General features: G+C 47.4%; 1 non-coding gene across 1 annotated transcript in view; it reads right to left on the bottom strand.

Annotated features, from left to right (window-relative positions):
* The window catches only part of LOC132204898 (small subunit ribosomal RNA), a 1,864-nt gene extending 442 nt beyond the window's left edge, over positions 1–1,422 (bottom strand). Inside the window, exon 1 of the ribosomal RNA XR_009442582.1 lies at positions 1–1,422. This exon is cut by the window's left edge and continues 442 nt beyond it. This is a non-coding gene — a ribosomal RNA (small subunit ribosomal RNA).
* Positions 1,423–10,299: the final 8,877 nt, after the last annotated feature.

Raw genomic sequence — 10,299 nt, 5'->3', positions numbered from 1 at the left:
GTAAAGATCCCCGCGCCTATTTAGCAGGTTAGAGTCTCGTTCGTTATCGGAATTAACCAGACAAATCGCTCCACCAACTAAGAACGGCCATGCACCACCACCCATCGAATCAAGAAAGAGCTCTCAATCTGTCAATCCTTCCGATGTCCGGGCCTGGTGAGGTTTCCCGTGTTGAGTCAAATTAAGCCGCAGGCTCCACTCCTGGTGGTGCCCTTCCGTCAATTCCTTTAAGTTTCAGCTTTGCAACCATACTTCCCCCGGAACCCAAAAGCTTTGGTTTCCCGGAAGCTGCGCGCCGAGTCATCGGAGGAACTTCGGCGCATCGCTGGCTGGCATCGTTTATGGTTAGAACTAGGGCGGTATCTGATCGCCTTCGAACCTCTAACTTTCGTTCTTGATTAGCGAAAACATTCTTGGCAAACGCTTTCGCATCCGTTCGTCTTGCGACGATCCAAGAATTTCACCTCTAACGTCGCAATACGAATGCCCCCGTCTGTCCCTATTAATCATTACCTCAAGTTCAGAAAAGCCAACAAAATAGAACCGAGGCCCTATTCCATTATTCCATGCACACAGTTTTCAGGCAACCAAAGGCCTGCTTTGAGCACTCAAATTTGTTCAAAGTAAACGTGCCGGCCCACCGAGCCACCCGGTTAAGAGCAGCCCGGAGGGTACTACGGGCGCCCCGCTTGCGCGAGACGCCCACCGGCAGGACGTCCGAACTAACCAGTTGAACGCCGCGAGCGGCGAACCGGCTGTCCGATACACAGATCCAACTACGAGCTTTTTAACCGCAACAACTTTAATATACGCCAATGGAGCTGGAATTACCGCGGCTGCTGGCACCAGACTTGCCCTCCATTAGGTACTCGTTAAAAGATTTAAAGTGTTCTCATTCCGATTACGGGGCCTCGGATGAGTCCCGTATCGTTATTTTTCGTCACTACCTCCCCGTGCCGGGAGTGGGTAATTTGCGCGCCTGCTGCCTTCCTTGGATGTGGTAGCCGTTTCTCAGGCTCCCTCTCCGGAATCGAACCCTGATTCCCCGTTACCCGTTACAACCATGGTAGGCGCAGAACCTACCATCGACAGTTGATAAGGCAGACATTCGAAGGATACGTCGCCGGCGCGAGGCCGTGCGATCAGCTGTGGTTATTCAGAGTCACCAAAACGACGGACGGGCGAACCCGACCGATTGGTTTTGATCTAATAACTGCGCCCCGGCCATTTCTGGACGGAGCTCTGGGTGCATGTATTAGCTCTAGAATTACCACAGTTATCCAAGTAGAGTTTGTAGGATCCAAGGAACCATAACTGATTTAATGAGCCATTCGCGGTTTCACCTTATTTTGGCTTGTACTGAGACATGCATGGCTTAATCTTTGAGACAAGCATATGACTACTGGCAGGATCAACCAGGGAACTGACGCCGCAGAGCCCCCGGGGGGACCCCACAACGCGTGCTCCCGTGGATGACACGCTTCCGCGCGCGGCCGCGGCAGCCGAGGCTACCGCAGCCGGCTTACAGCTAAGCGTGACGCCGACGCCGTGCTCAACTCGCACCAGGCAACCCCGGCAGGAGAAGTGCACCACGCCGACGGTTGGTGAGCCGAGCGCTCCGCACACGTCAAACGCTCCTCGCGAGGAACTCGCTACAAAGCATCGTTCGCGTACAAATAGCTCGCACCCACCGAGACCGGAGACGGGCTGCCCGACCGAACGGCCAGGCGGGCCCGCACATAGAGCACAGGGTCGTCGGCTGACAACGCCGCCCACGTGCGCGATTAGAACGATGAGAAGGCGCGCTTCAAGCGGTTACTCCACGACCGAGTTCGGTATCCACCGTTGTTCGGTGGTTCACATCGACGACCACACCGGGCTCGTCGTTCCGACCTCAGGGACGTCACGGCGTTTCCCCTCGGGCTCATCAATACCCGCGTTACCGATCAATCGTGGAAGGCTTTCTTCGCGCGTCCTCATCGACACCACTCACGTGTTCGACATTACCGACGCCGCTCCACCAGTCAACATATAACCGAATGCATCGCACGTCCTGGCGAAGAGCACACGAATCGCGAGCAATCTGACGGCACCCGTGGCGCGGCCGGCCGAGCAGGAGGCGACCGCATTTCTCCCTCTCCCGCGCGAGGCACGAGCTCGCGCGCACGGTCGGCCGGCGCGGCCCCTTCGGGTGACCCGCTGCTACTCGTGCTCTGCTAACAGTGCGGCCGGAGATGTCGGTGTACGGACTTGTAATATTTTCGCGTGCTCCGCCAACAGTGCGGCCGGAGATGTCGGTGTACGGACTTGTAATATTTTCGCGTGCTCCGCCAACAGTGCGGCCGGAGATGTCGGTGTACGGACTTGTAATATTTTCGCGTGCTCCGCCAACAGTGCGGCCGGAGATGTCGGTGTACGGACTTGTAATATTTTCGCGTGCTCCGCCAACAGTGCGGCCGGAGATGTCGGTGTACGGACTTGTAATATTTTCGCGTGCTCCGCCAACAGTGCGGCCGGAGATGTCGGTGTACGGACTTGTAATATTTTCGCGTGCTCCGCCAACAGTGCGGCCGGAGATGTCGATGTACGGACTTGTAATATTTTCGCGTGCTCCGCCAACAGTGCGGCCGGAGATGTCGATGTACGGACTTGTAATATTTTCGCGTGCTCCGCCAACAGTGCGGCCGGAGATGTCGATGTACGGACTTGTAATATTTTCGCGTGCTCCGCCAACAGTGCGGCCGGAGATGTCGATGTACGGACTTGTGATATTTTCGCGTGCTCCGCCAACAGTGCGGCCGGAGATGTCGATGTACGGACTTGTAATATTTTCGCGTGCTCCGCCAACAGTGCGGCCGGAGATGTCGGATTACGGACTTGTGATATTTTCGCGTGCTCCGCCAGCCATGCGGCCGGAGATGTCCGAAACGACTTGTGGTGTTGCATAAAATGATTTTTTGCGTCTTGTTTATGACGTCAAGTTTGGTGCACTAATAACGCCCTTTGCACGTGAAAACAGGAATCATTGGAGTTGAGGAGCGATTGCAGCTCAACATGATTCCTATATGACACATTCAACGTTGCATGGTAATGGCGCACCCTATTCAAGAGAAAAATTGTTTTCGTGTGATGAGCATCATTCGTGAGCTGCCAGATCACACGAGCCTTTGCTGCGGTGATTTGTGTATTCATTTGTGATTTATGGAATGCGTTTCAGCTGTCTGAATGAAAATATTAGTTAATAATGTCTTCAAAAATAGTTAGATGCAATCTTACTTCAAAAAATATAAATGGTCACTGCGAGGAATTTGACAGTGTTGTTAACGAAAATAAATAAGATCAACGAGGAGGCCACGTTACCTCTTGTCGTAAGAGGAAGACAGTACAATGTAGGCCATGTCAAAACTAACATTGACACGCGTTAAGTAAATAGCGATATAGAGTGCTAGCGACGTGAATGATGGAAATAATAATATTAACTGGCATCATGTATTTCAGAACTGTTTTGTGTATTCTGCCTTTGTATTTCCATTGTAATTCTCTCTTCTTTGTAAGCAATGAGATTAACAACACTGAATTTTTGGATGATTCACTTGGGTAGAGAATGCCGCCGGTGATGCATTAATAAACATGATTTTATACAAAATTTAATCAAGATAACACGTGTGAATTGCATGAAAATCAAAGTTGCTGTGCCACATCAGTGTTTCATCTCTGCTGATTGTGATACCCTCTCTGCCCGTTCTTTGTGACTAGAGTAGAATGAACAATCGCAGTAAAGTCAGCTTTTGCTCTGTGGGTTTTTCGAAAATTGGCAATATGCCGGATGTGCATGGTTTTGGCAGCGGGATAAGCTTGCGAGCCGTGAAATTATCTTGAGAGAAATAAGTACATCAACCTCATAAATAAAGATGTTATTTCCGCTCGCAAATTGTACACGAAATATAACTTTGGACGTGAATTTGAAAAGTTAAGGGGTGTTTGAAATTATATTTTGAAACAACAATATTTAAACGTGGTACATCCCTTGGCAGAGGATGAGATGACCAAAAGATTTTTCATTCAGTTTTGCACACCTCGTGAATTTTGTGCTTCTCTACAAGGAGCCGAAACGTGAATACCAGATTAGATAGATTTCATTGAACAATATACGAACGGAAGAAAACCCCCACTATACATGAACATGCGACGTAAAGTTCTACTCGCCACATGTGACCGTGAAATTTTTCCACTATTATTTTCCTAGTTTCAAATGTTTTGAAATGAAATTTTATGATCACTTGGATTTGCTTACTGTTTCTGAAGTCGCTGCGTAGCGGAGATGTTAGGAATTACAGTAAAATTCATGAAGGGCGCTTTATTGTAGGGATGAAGTTATATGCGATTTCATGAACATCAATCGGAAAAGAAAGGATTTGTTTCCCATATTAGGGAATATTATGAAGAATGCATGCATACATTAACATACAAGATTTGAAATCCGATTACGTACATTAGGATGGAATAGTATTGCAATGAAAGGAACGTTTAACGTAACGGTGCACTTCAATAATCTTTTATAATTCAAATATTTGTTATAAATATTTTAAATTGTCAACGCAGGAAGAATTTAATGAGAGGTTGAAATTAAATAAACACGAATGTATTAAATAATGCATAGCACACTTTATAAATTTTAAGATGTAATATAAGACACTCCAAGTGATACAAATCGACGGAGAGATTCATAAAGTAATACACATGAACAAACGTATATCGATGAATTAATGAAAGGAATATTCACGTACATCAAAAATATATGGAAGAATAAATGATAATAATTATTTACACTTAAATCAAGGCTGAAGCTAAACAGCTACACAATCGAAACGTAAATGCAATAAATTGAAATTCAACCAATCCAAACAGAGAGACGTATGAAAAATTTGCAGAGCATAGTGAGCTTCTAGGGTTCCAAAGAGGGATGGGCGATGTATACATGGAAAATTATCTACTGTTCCGGCACATTTCGCCGCGCTTGACCAACGAGCACAGCGGCCGGAGTTGTCGATCTGATCAGTGCGGTCGGAGATGTCGGCGGCGGGACTTGTAATATTTTCACCCGCTCCGCCAACAGTGCGGCCGGAGATGTCGGTGGAGGCTACTGCCATTGCTCCAGTACCTTAAGAGAGTCATAGTTACTCCCGCCGTTTACCTGCGGTTGCTACAATTTCGAGATTGGCCGGAGACGTCGCCGGCTGGACTTGTAATAATTTCGCACTATGCGCCAACAGTGCGGCCGGAGATGTCGGTGTACGGACTTGTAATATTTTCGCGAGCTCCACCAACAGTGTGGCCGGAGATGTCGGTGTACGGACTTGTAATATTTTCGCGAGCTCCACCAACAGTGCGGCCGGAGATGTCGGTGTACGGACTTGTAATATTTTCACCCGCGCCGGCAACAGTGCGGCCGGAGATGTCGGTGTACGGACTTGTAATATTTTCGTGTGCTACGCCAACAGTGCGGCCGGAGATGTCGGTGTGCGGACTTGTAATATTTTCGCGAGCTCCACCAACAGTGCGGCCGGAGATGTCGGTGTACGGACTTGTAATATTTTCACCCGCGCCGGCAACAGTGCGGCCGGAGATGTCGGTGTACGGACTTGTAATATTTTCGTGTGCTACGCCAACAGTGCGGCCGGAGATGTCGGTGTGCGGACTTGTAATATTTTCGCGAGCTCCACCAACAGTGTGGCCGGAGATGTCGGTGTACGGACTTGTAATATTTTCGCGTGCTCCGCCAACAGTGCGGCCGGAGATGTCGGTGTACGGACTTGTAATATTTTCGCGTGCTCCGCCAACAGTGCGGCCGGAGATGTCGGTGTACGGACTTGTAATATTTTCGCGTGCTCCGCCAACAGTGCGGCCGGAGATGTCGGTGTACGGACTTGTAATATTTTCACCCGCGCCGGCAACAGTGCGGCCGGAGATGTCGGTGTACGGACTTGTAATATTTTCGTGTGCTACGCCAACAGTGCGGCCGGAGATGTCGGTGTGCGGACTTGTAATATTTTCGCGAGCTCCACCAACAGTGCGGCCGGAGATGTCGGTGTACGGACTTGTAATATTTTCACCCGCGCCGGCAACAGTGCGGCCGGAGATGTCGGTGTACGGACTTGTAATATTTTCGTGTGCTACGCCAACAGTGCGGCCGGAGATGTCGGTGTGCGGACTTGTAATATTTTCGCGAGCTCCACCAACAGTGCGGCCGGAGATGTCGATGTACGGACTTGTAATATTTTCGCGTGCTCCGCCAACAGTGCGGCCGGAGATGTCGATGTACGGACTTGTGATATTTTCGCGTGCTCCGCCAACAGTGCGGCCGGAGATGTCGATGTACGGACTTGTAATATTTTCGCGTGCTCCGCCAACAGTGCGGCCGGAGATGTCGGATTACGGACTTGTGATATTTTCGCGTGCTCCGCCAGCCATGCGGCCGGAGATGTCCGAAACGACTTGTGGTGTTGCATAAAATGATTTTTTGCGTCTTGTTTATGACGTCAAGTTTGGTGCACTAATAACGCCCTTTGCACGTGAAAACAGGAATCATTGGAGTTGAGGAGCGATTGCAGCTCAACATGATTCCTATATGACACATTCAACGTTGCATGGTAATGGCGCACCCTATTCAAGAGAAAAATTGTTTTCGTGTGATGAGCATCATTCGTGAGCTGCCAGATCACACGAGCCTTTGCTGCGGTGATTTGTGTATTCATTTGTGATTTATGGAATGCGTTTCAGCTGTCTGAATGAAAATATTAGTTAATAATGTCTTCAAAAATAGTTAGATGCAATCTTACTTCAAAAAATATAAATGGTCACTGCGAGGAATTTGACAGTGTTGTTAACGAAAATAAATAAGATCAACGAGGAGGCCACGTTACCTCTTGTCGTAAGAGGAAGACAGTACAATGTAGGCCATGTCAAAACTAACATTGACACGCGTTAAGTAAATAGCGATATAGAGTGCTAGCGACGTGAATGATGGAAATAATAATATTAACTGGCATCATGTATTTCAGAACTGTTTTGTGTATTCTGCCTTTGTATTTCCATTGTAATTCTCTCTTCTTTGTAAGCAATGAGATTAACAACACTGAATTTTTGGATGATTCACTTGGGTAGAGAATGCCGCCGGTGATGCATTAATAAACATGATTTTATACAAAATTTAATCAAGATAACACGTGTGAATTGCATGAAAATCAAAGTTGCTGTGCCACATCAGTGTTTCATCTCTGCTGATTGTGATACCCTCTCTGCCCGTTCTTTGTGACTAGAGTAGAATGAACAATCGCAGTAAAGTCAGCTTTTGCTCTGTGGGTTTTTCGAAAATTGGCAATATGCCGGATGTGCATGGTTTTGGCAGCGGGATAAGCTTGCGAGCCGTGAAATTATCTTGAGAGAAATAAGTACATCAACCTCATAAATAAAGATGTTATTTCCGCTCGCAAATTGTACACGAAATATAACTTTGGACGTGAATTTGAAAAGTTAAGGGGTGTTTGAAATTATATTTTGAAACAACAATATTTAAACGTGGTACATCCCTTGGCAGAGGATGAGATGACCAAAAGATTTTTCATTCAGTTTTGCACACCTCGTGAATTTTGTGCTTCTCTACAAGGAGCCGAAACGTGAATACCAGATTAGATAGATTTCATTGAACAATATACGAACGGAAGAAAACCCCCACTATACATGAACATGCGACGTAAAGTTCTACTCGCCACATGTGACCGTGAAATTTTTCCACTATTATTTTCCTAGTTTCAAATGTTTTGAAATGAAATTTTATGATCACTTGGATTTGCTTACTGTTTCTGAAGTCGCTGCGTAGCGGAGATGTTAGGAATTACAGTAAAATTCATGAAGGGCGCTTTATTGTAGGGATGAAGTTATATGCGATTTCATGAACATCAATCGGAAAAGAAAGGATTTGTTTCCCATATTAGGGAATATTATGAAGAATGCATGCATACATTAACATACAAGATTTGAAATCCGATTACGTACATTAGGATGGAATAGTATTGCAATGAAAGGAACGTTTAACGTAACGGTGCACTTCAATAATCTTTTATAATTCAAATATTTGTTATAAATATTTTAAATTGTCAACGCAGGAAGAATTTAATGAGAGGTTGAAATTAAATAAACACGAATGTATTAAATAATGCATAGCACACTTTATAAATTTTAAGATGTAATATAAGACACTCCAAGTGATACAAATCGACGGAGAGATTCATAAAGTAATACACATGAACAAACGTATATCGATGAATTAATGAAAGGAATATTCACGTACATCAAAAATATATGGAAGAATAAATGATAATAATTATTTACACTTAAATCAAGGCTGAAGCTAAACAGCTACACAATCGAAACGTAAATGCAATAAATTGAAATTCAACCAATCCAAACAGAGAGACGTATGAAAAATTTGCAGAGCATAGTGAGCTTCTAGGGTTCCAAAGAGGGATGGGCGATGTATACATGGAAAATTATCTACTGTTCCGGCACATTTCGCCGCGCTTGACCAACGAGCACAGCGGCCGGAGTTGTCGATCTGATCAGTGCGGTCGGAGATGTCGGCGGCGGGACTTGTAATATTTTCACCCGCTCCGCCAACAGTGCGGCCGGAGATGTCGGTGGAGGCTACTGCCATTGCTCCAGTACCTTAAGAGAGTCATAGTTACTCCCGCCGTTTACCTGCGGTTGCTACAATTTCGAGATTGGCCGGAGACGTCGCCGGCTGGACTTGTAATAATTTCGCACTATGCGCCAACAGTGCGGCCGGAGATGTCGGTGTACGGACTTGTAATATTTTCGCGAGCTCCACCAACAGTGTGGCCGGAGATGTCGGTGTACGGACTTGTAATATTTTCGCGAGCTCCACCAACAGTGCGGCCGGAGATGTCGGTGTACGGACTTGTAATATTTTCACCCGCGCCGGCAACAGTGCGGCCGGAGATGTCGGTGTACGGACTTGTAATATTTTCGTGTGCTACGCCAACAGTGCGGCCGGAGATGTCGGTGTGCGGACTTGTAATATTTTCGCGAGCTCCACCAACAGTGCGGCCGGAGATGTCGGTGTACGGACTTGTAATATTTTCACCCGCGCCGGCAACAGTGCGGCCGGAGATGTCGGTGTACGGACTTGTAATATTTTCGTGTGCTACGCCAACAGTGCGGCCGGAGATGTCGGTGTGCGGACTTGTAATATTTTCGCGAGCTCCACCAACAGTGTGGCCGGAGATGTCGGTGTACGGACTTGTAATATTTTCGCGTGCTCCGCCAACAGTGCGGCCGGAGATGTCGGTGTACGGACTTGTAATATTTTCGCGTGCTCCGCCAACAGTGCGGCCGGAGATGTCGGTGTACGGACTTGTAATATTTTCGCGTGCTCCGCCAACAGTGCGGCCGGAGATGTCGGTGTACGGACTTGTAATATTTTCACCCGCGCCGGCAACAGTGCGGCCGGAGATGTCGGTGTACGGACTTGTAATATTTTCGTGTGCTACGCCAACAGTGCGGCCGGAGATGTCGGTGTGCGGACTTGTAATATTTTCGCGAGCTCCACCAACAGTGCGGCCGGAGATGTCGGTGTACGGACTTGTAATATTTTCACCCGCGCCGGCAACAGTGCGGCCGGAGATGTCGGTGTACGGACTTGTAATATTTTCGTGTGCTACGCCAACAGTGCGGCCGGAGATGTCGGTGTGCGGACTTGTAATATTTTCGCGAGCTCCACCAACAGTGCGGCCGGAGATGTCGATGTACGGACTTGTAATATTTTCGCGTGCTCCGCCAACAGTGCGGCCGGAGATGTCGATGTACGGACTTGTGATATTTTCGCGTGCTCCGCCAACAGTGCGGCCGGAGATGTCGGATTACGGACTTGTGATATTTTCGCGTGCTCCGCCAGCCATGCGGCCGGAGATGTCCGAAACGACTTGTGGTGTTGCATAAAATGATTTTTTGCGTCTTGTTTATGACGTCAAGTTTGGTGCACTAATAACGCCCTTTGCACGTGAAAACAGGAATCATTGGAGTTGAGGAGCGATTGCAGCTCAACATGATTCCTATATGACACATTCAACGTTGCATGGTAATGGCGCACCCTATTCAAGAGAAAAATTGTTTTCGTGTGATGAGCATCATTCGTGAGCTGCCAGATCACACGAGCCTTTGCTGCGGTGATTTGTGTATTCATTTGTGATTTATGGAATGCGTTTCAGCTGTCTGAATGAA

Source organism: Neocloeon triangulifer, unplaced genomic scaffold (assembly GCF_031216515.1).
Source record: "Neocloeon triangulifer isolate White Clay Creek 2 clone unplaced genomic scaffold, ASM3121651v1 ptg000022l, whole genome shotgun sequence".
Taxonomy (NCBI): domain Eukaryota; kingdom Metazoa; phylum Arthropoda; class Insecta; order Ephemeroptera; family Baetidae; genus Neocloeon; species Neocloeon triangulifer.
This window is presented reverse-complemented; position numbering and strand designations above follow the sequence as displayed.